This window comes from Chlorocebus sabaeus, chromosome 4, assembly GCF_047675955.1.
Source record: "Chlorocebus sabaeus isolate Y175 chromosome 4, mChlSab1.0.hap1, whole genome shotgun sequence".
NCBI lineage: Eukaryota > Metazoa > Chordata > Mammalia > Primates > Cercopithecidae > Chlorocebus > Chlorocebus sabaeus.
The window spans coordinates 39341968-39355030 of NC_132907.1; the positions used below are offsets into that span (position 1 = coordinate 39341968).

A 13063-nucleotide genomic window follows, 5' to 3' on the forward strand; every position below is an offset into this window, starting at 1 on the left:
TCTCCCTTAGTGAGTTCCTACTCATCTTTCATGAACCTGCTTCAATGTCACACTTCCTCTAGAAAGCATCTCCAGTCTCTCCAGGGAAAAGTAATTGTCCCTTTTCTGAATTAACATAGCACTTTCTTCAGATGACTAATACAGCATCCATGACATTGTATATGTTGGGAGAGACTAACCAAAAGAGCAAAGAATTTTTTCAGTCTGCCATTTTATCTGGTTTCCCCCATTCCCTTTTTGCTCTGTGGTCTAGAAATCTCTTCCTCAATTCCTTTTCTTTCTTTTTTCTTTTTTTCTTTTCTTTTTTTTTTTGAGATGGAGTCTCATTCTGTCGCCAGGCTGGAGTGCAGTGGCGCAATCTCAGCTCGCTGCAACCTCTGCCTCGCAGGTTCAAGCGATTCTCCTGCCTCAGCCTCCTGAGTAGCTGGGACTACAGGCATGTGCCACCACCATGACTAGCAAATTTTTTGTATTTTCAGTAGAGACTGACCTTCACCATGTTGGCCAGGATGGTCTCGATCTCCTGACCTTGTGATCCTAATGCCTCAGCCTCCCAAAGTGCTGAGATTACAGGCATGAGCCACCACGCTCAGCCCCTCAATTCCTTTTCTACAGTGAATGATCATCTGGAATCATTTGCATTTTTGGCTGTGAGTTTCTCATGGCCTAGAGCAGACTTCTGGGAGGAAATAACTACTTAGATGAATATTTTTACACGGTGAGCAAGTTACGCAAAGCAAATGAAGAAGGCAATGACCGGCCAAGGAAGCTGAATAAGCTGTCTCTTCTTGGCATGGAAGCAGGGAACAGTATGTTGGATGTTGGCCCAGGAACCATTAGCGAATAGGTAATATGAGAGCCTGGAGTTGGGGGCCATGTTAGGAGGTAAGACTGGAGAAGTAGGTAGAGGTCACGTAATAAGGGACTTCCATGACATACAAGAAGGATTTGGGTAATGGGAAGGCACTGATGGAGTTTTAAGGAGAGTGAGATGGTCAGATTTTCAGCATGGTACATGATAAAGATCAGAATTTTATTCTGGTTGCTTATTACTCTTAACAAAACAGTGACTTAAACATTTTATTATATATCATACAAATTTTTGAGTCAGCAGTTTGGAAATAATTCAGTTAGGCAGTTCTTCTGCTCTATGTGGCAGTGACTGGGATCAGTTAGTATTAATCATCTGGTGGCTGGTCTGGTATGGAAGTTCCAAGATGGCTTTACTCACACGCCAAGTTCCTGGGCAGGGTCACTAGGAAGACTGAGATCAGCCGGGTCACTCCCCATCTCCCTGTAGTCTCAGCTCTCTCTAGATGGTCTAATAAGGTAGATGGATTTTGTACACAGTGACTCAGGACTTCCACAGACCAAGGCGAAAGCTCCTCTTAAAAGCTGGACCCTGAAAAAGCCTGCCTAAATTCAAGATGAAGGGAAATAGCCCTCAAATCTCTCTACAGAAGAGTATTGAAGAATTTGTGGCCATTTTAAATCTACTACAAGGTACAAGGATGTAGAATTGAAAGTAGATAGAAGCAACTGAGTTCTTACAATGCCCAGTTTCTGAAGTATTCATGTATGAGTACTTCCAGAATATTCTCTTAACATCTTCCTCATAGCACTGTAACATGGCTATGATTTTTGTATGATTGTTAGTTTATGTATTAGACTTTTGAGGTCCTCAATGAGGATGACACATATGTCTTCCTTAGATTAATATCTCAGTGCCTGGAACATAGTTGATGCTCAATTCTTATTGAATAAATAAATTGAATACATTCGAATGGTTGGATCCCATCTTCACAACACCAGAGCAGCCTTCTGCTTGATATAGTTTCCTTCTCCAGATTCATATCTTCTTATGAACTTAAGAAAAGCTTGATTTAAATGTGTAGAAATAATATCCATTATAAATATTTATGTGAATAGCTTTTAACTTTTCCCTGTTGTATTAGTTCTCCACTACATAACAAATTATCACATACTTGGCAGCTTAAAACAACACACATTTATTATCTCAGTTTCCGTGGTCAGGAGTCTAGGCACAATTTAGCTGGGTCCTCTGCTTCAGTTCTCACAAGGCTGCAAACAAGTAGTTGGCCGAGGACGCTGTCATGCGCATCCATGTGAAGAGACCACCAAACAGGCTTTGTGTGAGCAACATGGCTGTTTATTTCACCTGGGTGCAGGCAGGCTGAGTCCGAAAAGAGAGTCAGCGAAGGGAGATAAGGGTGGGGCTGTTTTATAGGATTTGGGTAGGTAAAGGAAAATTACAGTCAAAGGTGGGCAGGAGTGGGGGTCATAAGGTGCTCAGTGGGGGAGCTTTTTGAGCCAGGATGAGCCAGGAAAAGGACTTTCACAAGTTAATGTCATCACTTAAAGCAAGGACCGGCCATTTTCACTTCTTTTGTGGTGGAATGTCATCAGTTAAGGCAGGGCAGGGCATTTTCACTTCTTTTGTGATTCTTCAGTTACTTCAGGCCATCCGGGCATATACATGCAAGTCACAGGGGATGCGATGGCTTGGCTTGGGCTCAGAGGCCTGACGTTTCTGACTTCTTATATTAATAAGAAAAATAAAACAAAATAGTGTTGAAGTGTTGGGGTGGCGAAAATTTTTGGGGGGTGGTATGGAGAGAGAATGGGCGATGTTTCTCAGGGCTGCTTCAAGCGGGATTAGGGGCAGCGTGGGAACCTAGAGTGAGAGAGTTTAAGCTGAAGGGAGATCTTGTGATAAGAGGTGATATTGTGGGATTGTTAGAAGGAGCATTTGTTGCATAGAATGATTGGTGATGGGCTGGATGTGGTTTTGTATGGATTGAAAAACTAAACGGAAGACACAAGGTCTGTATAAGAGAAGGAGAAAAAACAGTTATTAAAGGACTAAGAATTGGGAGGACTTAGGACATCTAATTAGAGAGTGCCTAAGGAGGCTCAGCATAGCCTTGCCAGCAAAGATTATTTATTTACTTTAAGAGGGAATTTAGAGTGGCGGTTTGGGAGAGCACTAGGAGATATCAGCTGTGATGGCTTGGAGAAACAGTATAAACCAGCAGTGTAAACATAAGCAGGGCATTTATGAGTAGTTGAGAACGGTGAACAGAAGTATGAGTAGACAGAAGATAGTGGGAATGACAAGTTTTTTGGGGTGCAGTCCAAGTTGGTCTGGTGTCTGGAATGAGACTGGGACCAAATAAAAAGGAGTGTCCACCCAGGAGCTCAAATGGGCTGGAACCTGTAGCATTCTGAGGACAGGCCTGAATTCCATTCTACCTTTCCTGAAGATTGAGGACGGTAAAGAATATAAAGGTTTCACTGAATACCAAGAGCCTGAGAAACTGCTTGGGGGATTTGACTAGTAAAAGCTGGTCCGTTATCAGACTATATAGAGGTGTGAAGGCCAAACTGAGGAATTACATCTGACAGAAGTGAAGAAATGACCACGGTGGCCTTCTCAGACCCTGTGGGAAAGGCCTCTACCCATCCAGTGAAAGTATCTACCCAGACTAAGAGATATTTTAGTTTTCTGATTCGGGGCATGTGCGTAAAGTCAATTTGCCAGTCCTGGGCAGAGGCAAATCCTCGAGCTTGATGTGTAGGAAAGGGAGGGGGCCTGCATAATCCCTGAGGGGTAGTAGAACAGCAAATGGAACACTGAGAAGTGATCTCCTTGAGGATAGATTTCCATGATGGAAAGGAAATGAGAGGTTCTAAGAGGTGGGCTAGCGGCTTGTAACCTACATGGAAGAGGTTATGAAATGATGACAGAATAGAATGGGCCCATGAGGCTGGAAGGAGACAATTTCCTTGGTCTAAGAACTATTTGCCTTGTGTGGGAAGAGACTGATAGGTGGAAGTTTCAGCTGGGGAATAGGTGGGAGTGGCCGATGTGAAGGAGGAAAACTGCCTTGAGGGATAAAAATTGGAATGCTAGCTGCTTTTTTAGCTAACTTATCAGCGTAAGCATTGTCTTGAGCAATGGTTGGGGGAAGAAAATAGATTTTGGAAGTTATGAGAACTGTAGAAAGTTGAGCATAGTTTGTGATTTTTAGGGCCTCTAACAGTATTAAAGCAGTGGCAGTCGCTGCACACAGACATGAGGGCTAGGCTAAAACAGTAAGGTCATTTGGACAGAAAGGCTACAGGACACAGTCCCGGCTCTTGTATAAGAATTCTGACTGCACTAACCATGCCTAGCAAGGAAAGGAGTTGTTTTGTAGAAGGGATTGGGGTTTGGGAGATTAGCCAGCCGAACATGATCAGCAGGGAGAGTAAGTATGTATTTATGAGAATTATGCCGAGATAGGTAACAAATGAGGAAGAAATTTGGGCTTGACTGAAGTAATGGGGGCTGTCCATGAGGCCTTGCGGCAGTACAGTCTAGGTAATTTGCTAAGCCTGGTGGGTGTCAGGGTCAGTCCAAGTGAAAGCGAAGAGAGGCCGGGATGAAGGGTGTAAAGGAATAGTAAAAAAGTATGTTTGAGATCCAGAGGCAAGACAATTTGGTTGATAAGGTGCAGAGATCTTGAACTAACCTGTAAGCCTTGTCTGGTTTTAGGACAGGTAAAATGGGGGAATTGTAAGAGAAGTTTACAGGCCTTAAAAGGCCATGCTGTAGCAGGCGAGTGATAACAGGCTTTAATCCTTTTAAAGCGTGCTGTGGGATGGGATATTGGCGTTGAGTGGGGTAAGGGTGATTGGGTTTAATGAGATGGTAAGGGGTGAATGATCAGTCACCAAGGAGGGAGTAGAGTATCTTATACTTGGGGGTTAAGGTGGGGGCATACGAGGGGAGGATGTGAAGGAGACTTTGAACTGGGGGAAAAGGCAGCAATGAGGTGTGGCTGTAGCCTAGGAATAGTCAGGGAAGCAGATAATTTAGTTAAAATGTCTTGGCCTAATAAGGGAACTGAGCAGGTGGGGATAACTAAAAAGGAGTGCATAAAAGAATGTTGTCCAAATTGGCACCAGATTTGGGGAGTTTTAAGAGGTTTAGAAGCTTGGCCGTCAATACCCACAACAGTTATGGAGGCAAGGGAAACAGGCCCTTGAAAAGAAGGTAATGTGGAGTGGGTAGCCTCTGTATTGATTAAGAAGGGGACAGACTTACCCTCCACTGTAAGAGTTACCCAAAGCGTCTGTGATGGTCCAGGAAGCTTCCGAAGCTATGGGGCAGCATCAATCTTCAGCCGCTAAGCCTAGAAGGTGTGGGAAGGAGTCAGTCAGAGTCTTGGGCCAGAGCTCCAGGGTCTCTGGCAGTGGCTGCTGGGCGAGTTGGACAGTCCGATTTCCAGGGGGTTCTCGCACAGATAGGACACAGCTTAGGAGGAATCCCGGGCTGCGGGCATTCCTCGGCCCAGTGGCCAGATTTCCGGCATTTGTAGCAAGCTCCTGCGGGAGCCTCTGGCAGCTGCGGTTCAGGCGTTTGGAGTTGTGTGCTGGAGATGCGGCCGGGTTTTGTCTCACAGTGGAGGCAAGGTATTGCAACTCAGAAATAAGTTGCTACTTGGCTGCCTCTACTCTATTATTGTACACCTTGAAGGCAAGGTTCATTAAGTCCTGTTGTGGGGTTTGAGGGCCGGAATTTAATTTTTTTATATTTGATGAAAAAGAGCCTAAACGCTAACTGATTTAGGAGGGGTTGGATAAAGAAAAAGGAACATTAATCTTGACTATGACTTTAGCTCTAGCCACTTTTTTAAGAGGAAATTGCTGAACAGGTAGGGGAGGGCTAGTCACGGAATGAAATTGTAAGCCAGAGCGGGTGTGAGGAGGTGAGGTGATAAAAGGATTATAGGGTGGGGGAGCAGAGACTGAGGAAAAATTGGAACCTAGCTCAGCCTGTTGAGGAGGGGAGAGGTCAGATGCGTCTGTAGAAAGGAAGATTAGAAAGACTCAGTGACACCTGGGGTTGGCACTGAGGGGACAGGTGGGAGGGAAAGAAGGAAGATTTGGGACGAGTTGCATTGGGAACGGAGACTAGGGAGGGACCGATGTGTAAAAGAATGCCTGGACGTCAGGCACCTCAGACGGTTTGCCCATTTAACGACAAGAATTATTTAGATCTTGTAGGATGGAAACATCTAAAGTGCTGTTTTCTGGCTATTTGGAACTACTGTCAAGTTTGTATTGGAGTTAAGCAGCATTGTTGAAGAAAATAAGGTGTTTAGGTTTTAGGTTAGGTGTGAATTGAAGAGGTTTTAAGTTCTTGAGAACACAGGCTAAGGGAGAAGAAGGAGGATTGGAGGATGGAAGGTTGCCCATAGGGAAGGAGGCAAGCCCAGATAAAAGAGAGAGTAGAGACACAGAGAGAAGGAGTTCGGGGGTGCTTGCCCTCCAGAAAAGCAGGAAAGGGGTCGGGGCGTGAAAGGGATTGGTGCGCAAAAATGAGAGGTTGGGGGTGCAAAAATAAGGTCGGGGCACAAAAATAAGAGGTTGGGGTGCAAAAATGAGGTCAGGGTTCTTGCCCTTCCCCCAGAAAAGCAGAGAAGGAGTAGAAACAGGGAGAGAAGGGGTCGGGCCGCTTGCCCCTCCCCCAGAAAAGCAGGGCTTGCCGCTAAGGGTGAAGGACCAAGGCAGGTGTCCCTGCAGTGTGGTCAGACAACTCTGAAACGTGGGTGAGTAATCAGAGAGGCATCCCTGCAATGATTAAACACCAAGGGAAGGCTGCCTACCCCAATCCGTGACTGGCGCCGGCGTTTTGGGTCCACAGATAAAACGTGTCTCCTTTGTCTCTACCATAAAATGAAAGGAATTGAAATTAAGAGAAGGGAGAGATTGAAGGGTGGTGCCAAGATTGAAAGGAGAGAGGTTGAGGGATAGCGAAAGAGGTTGGAGAAGCGAGTAAAAAAGGGGCCGCTTACCCGATTTAAAATTGGTGAGATCTTCCTTGGGCTGGTTGGTCTGAGGACCAGAGGTCGTAGGTGGATCTTTCTCACGGAGCGAAGAGCAGGAGGACAGGGGATTGATCTCCCAAGGGAGGTCCCCCGATCCGAGTCACAGCACCAAAATGTCATGCGTGTCCGTGTGAAGAGACCACCAAACAGGCTTTGTGTGAGCAACATGGCTGTTTATTTTACCTGGCTGCAGGTGGACTGAGTCTGAAAAGAGAGTCAGCGAAGGGAGATAAGGGTGGGGCCGTTTTATAGGATTTGGGTAGGTAAAGGAAAATTACAGTCAAAGGGGGGTTGTTCTCTGGTGGGCAGGAGTGGGGGTCATAAGGTGCTCAGTGGGGGAGCTTTTTGAGCCAGGATGAGCCAGGAAAAGGACTTTCACAAGGTAATGTCATCACTTAAGGCAAGGACTGGCCATTTTCACTTCTTTTGTGGTGGAATGTCATCAGTTAAGGCAGGGCAGGGCATTTTCATTTCTTCTGTGATTCTTCAGTTACTTCAGGCCATCCGGGCATATACATGCAAGTCACAGGGGATGCGATGGCTTGGCTTGGGCTCAGAGGCCTGACAGATGCTGTCTCATCTGAGGCTTGACTGGGGAAGGATCTGCTTTTGTTGGCAAAGTTCAGTTCCTTGAGGCTGTAGAACTGAGAGATTTGGTTTCTTTTTTTTTTTTTTTTTTTTTTTTTTTGAGATGGAGTCTCGCTCTGCCGCCCAGGCTGGGATGCAGGTGCAATCTCAGCTCACTGTGACCTCTGCCTCCTGGGTTCAAGAAATTCTCTGCCTCAGCCTCCCGAGTAGCTGGATTACAGGCGCCCGCCACCACACCCAGCTAATTTTTGTATTTTTAGTAGAGATGGGGTTTCACCATCTTGGCCAGGCTGGTCTTGAACTCCTGACCTTGTGATCCATCCACCTTGGCCTCCAAAAGTCCAGGGAATAAAGGTATGAGCCACTGTGCCCGGCCGAGCGATTCAGTTTCAAAGCTAGCTGTTGGCAGAGGCTGCCCTCAGTTCCTTAACATGTGGGTCTTTCCATAACAAAGTTCAAACATGGCAGGCAGCTTGATTTTTCAGAGCCACAAGAGAGTGAGAGACACCAGCAAGATGGGCACTATCTTATATAACCCAATGACATACATCCCTTCACACTCAAGAGGAAATCACACAAGGAATACCAAGAAGCAGGAGGTCATAGCATTTCCCCTAAAAGTCTGTCATATATCTTTACATCCAAATAATGACTTTCATAATTTGACATATCACCAGATAAGCTTTGTTTCTAGTTTCATTTGACCCTGACATAAAATTTCATTTATTTATTTGTTAATTACGGAAGATGGCCATTCCCTAAATACTGTGAAAAATCAGAGGGGACAATTTTCAGAAAATTCCAGCCCTCTCAGGAAGTATATCCATTTCATTTTTACTTTTCAGTAGGGACTGCCTTCCTCTCTTAAGGAGACAGATACACATTTGTCTAAACCATTATTTAACACAATTAGTACTAGATCTTTCTTCAGATCCTATGTAGGGGGCTGGGAATTCTTAGCTATACAAGCTTACACAATATATTTTTAAAAATTAATGTTGATACTTTTTTATCTATTTGGTTTTAGCATAAGTATTAGACTTGCAGCCAAGGAACCTATTTTGTAACTGCAGAATATTCTTTCCAGGAAGATTGGTGAAAGGAGAATCAACAAAGGAAAGCCCTTGCTTCTCAAACTCCCCATGATAATATTCTGAAGCAAGTATAGTCCATTCCAAAGCTACAGTCCCAATACCTGACTTCCTTATCCTATCTGTGTCTGGGAATAGGATGCACCTAACTGCTGCTCACGTCTTGCACTGGCCTTTCCTTCTCTGAAGCCAAGTTTCCCTCTGAACGAGTAACTCAAGATCATTGACGAGCCCACGGCTATTTGACCAGGGTTTTCCCTAGAAGTAGAGTATGGAGATCTCTGAGCTAGATCCCTTCCTCTGTGTTTAACCTTTACAGAGCAGTGCTTATTTCCTTTTTTTTTTTTTTTAAATGGAGTCTCGCTCTGTCGCCCAGGCTGGAGTGCAGTGGCGCGATCGTGGCTCACTGCAAGCTCTGCCTCCTGGGTTCACACCATTCTCCTGCCTCAGCCTACCAAGTAGCTGGGAGTACAGGCACCCGCCAACACACCCAGCTAATTTTTTGTATTTTTTAGTACAGACGGGGTTTCACCGTGTTAGCCAGGATGGTCTCAATCTCCTGACCTTGTGATCCGCCCGCCTCGACCTCCCAAAGTGCTGGGATTACAGGCTTGAGCCACCGCGCCCGGCCCATTTAATTATTTTTAATTTTGGTGAATTAGGTGCTATCAGGTTACAAAGGTTTTAACACATGCAGAGAGGCTGTCCTCAATTCACCACTGAGTTAATATTTAATTTTTAAACATTTCAAAGACACTTAGTGTTAATAATCAAAAACATAAAACTAGGGGACTAAACTTAGTAGTAGTACGAAGAACAGAGGAGGAGGAATTAACCTTTTAAAAGTAAAGGAGCCTTTTTTCCTCTGAATGGGGAAAAGAGAAAGAGGATAAATATATATTTGCTTCCTAAGTTGGAGAAAAGTTAAGCATGCTCACAAATGATGGTCTTGATTTTAAGGGAGTAAAACAAGGTTCTGTACTAAGAATAAATGTTAGGGTGGGGCTGATAGCTCAAGGAAAAAGGAAATAGTTAGGAAATAGTCTGATAAGGTAAACATAGCTGAAGGTCAAGGGAACTGAAGATAATAGAGTGTAGTTAAAATGGTTGATAAAAGGGTTCTTGGGGGGCTGTGGCTCACGCCTGTAATCCCAGCAGTTTAAGGAGTTGAGATCAGCCTGGCCAATTTGGTGAAACCCTATCTTTACTAAAAGTACAAAAATTAGCCGGGCATGGTGGTGAGCACCTGTAATCCCAGCTACTCGGGAGGCTGAGGCAGGAGAATCTCTTGAACCCGGGAGGCGGAGGTTGCGGTGAGCCAAGATTGCACCATTGCACTCCAGCCTGGGCAACAACAGCAAAACTCTGTCTTAAAAAAAAAAAAAATGTTCTTACTGATAAGTATGATAAAAGAAGATAGGAAACAGCTGATAAACTATGAGAAGAAATACTGGCTGTCACGCTGTCACATTGAGGACAAATTATAGATTCAATGGGAGTGAACACAAAATAGAGGTAGATGGGGGTAAGTGGCTGTAGGTAGAGAGGGAAACTCACAATCCAACGCTTTGGAGGGGAAGTAATTTCATTGATGACTAGGTTGAGGGTGTGGCTCCATCTGTGGGTTGCTGATACAGAGTGAAGTTGAAGATGATTGGAAAAGAAAAGCATGAGAAATTGTGAGGTCAGAGTGCTAATGAGTCATGAACATGGATGCTCAATCATTAAGTTGATGCAGAACATGAGGATAATTCCAGGGCTGACACAGAGTTTCAGAAACATAACTGGGCACAGACAAGCAAGTAAAGAGATCTCCTAGTCAGTGCCAGATTTAGGGAAATAGAAATGCAGGCAAAGTGTGTCTTTGACATTTATCACCTTTGTTCCATGGCACAACTTCCTAAGCTTTGCTCACTTACTCCCAAGTAATTGTAATTTCGGTGCCTTCATGTTACTTTCTCACTGTACAGGTTCCCCAATCTCTGCTCTTTTTTTTTTTTGAAAAGGATTCTTGCTCTGTCACCCAGGCTGGAGTGCAGTGGCACCATCTCAGCTCACTGCAATTTCTGCCTCCTGGGTTCAAGTGATTCTTGTGCCTCAGCCTCCCAAGTAACTGGGATTACAGGCACCCACCACCATGCCTGGCTAATTTTTGTATTTTTAATAGAGTCGGGGTTTCACCATGCTGGCCAGGCTGGTCTTGAATTCCTGGCTGGCCTCAAGTGATCTGCCTGCCTCAGCCTCCCAAAGTGCTGGGATTACAGGTGTGAGCCACTGCACCCAGCCTGCTCTTGACATATCTAAAATCCCAAATGGTCACAGGACACAAATGGAGAGTTCTCTATTAATATACCACTTTCCCCTACTTACCGTAATTTGCATTTTGACAAGGCTTTCTAATAACAAATTCTTAATCTGAAATTGGTAATTTCAAGGCCAGTACTCTACAGAGATGTCTGCAAAGTCATGTAATTCCAGCACAACAGAGGTCTCCTGTCCTGTTGTTCTGAAAAATATTTCTCCAATATTGATTCATCCTTTTGTCCTCAGATTTTAACCACTCCCATAAAATGTGAGTTTCTTGGGAGGAGGACCTGAGCTGAGCCAATAAAAAGACACCCATAAAAGCACTAACTCAGTCATTTGTTTTCCTAATGGTGCCAAGGCAGGCTGGTGTGCTGTGACATATCAATCCACTTCTGTGTACCTGCCCTCCCCTGTCCAGCAAAATATCATTTTTAATATATGTTGTGATACTAAAAGATTTCAGAAGCGTTGACCAAGTAGACATTCAATGATGATTATAGTTGATACCTACAGAGCACCTATTATGTGCTGAACACTTTATGTATTTTAACTCATTTAATCCTTGCAACAATCCCATAAGGTTGGTATGGTTATTCTCATTTTGCAGATGAAGAAACTTAAAAAGACTTGCCCAAGGTCACAGAGATGGGAAATAGCAGCATCAGCATTTAAACCTACGCAATCTAGAACCAGAGAGTACATTTAACCACTATACATTTTCCCCTAAATTCATCTTTGCACCACACCTGTTATCTCTGCACTTTGGGAGGCCACCAAGGCCAGGGGATCGTTTGTTGCCAGGGGTTCAAGATCAGCTGGGGCGGCATACCAAAATCTTGTCTCTCCAAAAATTTAAAAAATTGGCCAGGTATTGTAGGGGCACCTGTAGTCTGAGCTACTTGGGAGGTTGAGGTGGGAGGATCGCTGGAGCCCAGGAATTTGAACGTGCGCTGAGCCATGATCCAGCCACTGCACTCCAGCCTGGGTGACAGAATGAGACTATACAATAACAACAGAAAAATCAAGTCTCCTGGATCTATACAAAATTTTCAATTTAACAAATTTTTATAAAAGTTTGTTTTAAAATAAACACCCCTCTAAATGGCAAAGCCAGAATACAATCTGGTAACAATCTATAGGTTAGATATAGGATGACAGGGAGCAGCAAGAGCTGAACACATCAGCTGCAGCACCATCTAGTTTGCCTGCGACTCTGTTAGCAGGCCCACTTTTCCGTTTTATAAATTACCTGATCAACAACTAAGAGATTATAATTCGATCTACGTTTTACTCTATCTGAATCCTCAATATAATGAAGAACTTTATAATTGTTAATTTATAGATATAATTTAAGTTCATTAAACCATTATTTCCTTCCTATATCCTCTCATTCTTCCACATAAGCCTCTACCTTTGGGTGTTTCTTTACTTTTACAGACACCCACTCACACACCCAATACGCACGCATGCACACGCCTTATCTTTTAACTCGAGATTCTCATCTTCCTTTGGGGAGAAACAAACATCGTGAGGCTTTAGGTCCATTTTCTGAGGGAAAGAGGGGGGCGGAGGCGGGGAGGGGAGGGGGATGAATAGGTTTTTACCCGGTATTTTTTACCATAAACAGGGAGGTATAAACCGCAAAGAAACACCAGTCGCTTGGTGGGCCAGCAGCTCTGGGGCTCACTGATGAATCGCACTCAAACTCATTTACTAATTTAAAAAAGTACTGTGGCAAGGTTCGTTTACATAAGTCTTGGAGCGAAGCCGCCGCCACAATCTGCCGCAGTCTCGTGCGGAGTCACGGCCACCGAGCTCTTCACTTTCCTCAAGAGGCTCCCACGCCTCCCCCGTCCCCAAGGGAGCCAGGCGGTCCCTCGCCGCTCTGAGTCCCTCGGGGAAGGCCGCGAGGAGGCCACAGGCGCCCTGGCGAGAAGGGAGGGCGGGGGCAGCGGGCAGCGGGCAGCACCCGGACTTCAGTTCATGACCCCGTTATTCCACAGAAAAATGGAACATTCCGCTCTTTCCGCCCACAGAGGGGAGGTGGGGGGAACCCTTCGATCTAGTCTGGGAGAGGCGACGCGGGCGCAGCCACCGGAATCCGGGACGCGGGGAGCCGCGTTACGGGAATCGCTACCCCTCGGAGTCCCGCCCCCTCGTCGACGGGCGGCCGCTGGACCA

General features: G+C 45.0%; 1 long non-coding RNA gene across 1 annotated transcript; it reads right to left on the reverse strand.

Annotated features, from left to right (window-relative positions):
• Positions 1-1993: 1993 nt before the first annotated feature.
• On the reverse strand, positions 1994-13055 carry LOC140711507 (uncharacterized). Its single transcript, XR_012092769.1, has 2 exons — positions 6864-13055; positions 1994-5198 (listed from the first exon to the last, which is right to left on the reverse strand). It is a non-coding gene; the product is annotated as an uncharacterized lncRNA (long non-coding RNA).
• Between the last annotated feature and the right edge of the window lie 8 nt (positions 13056-13063).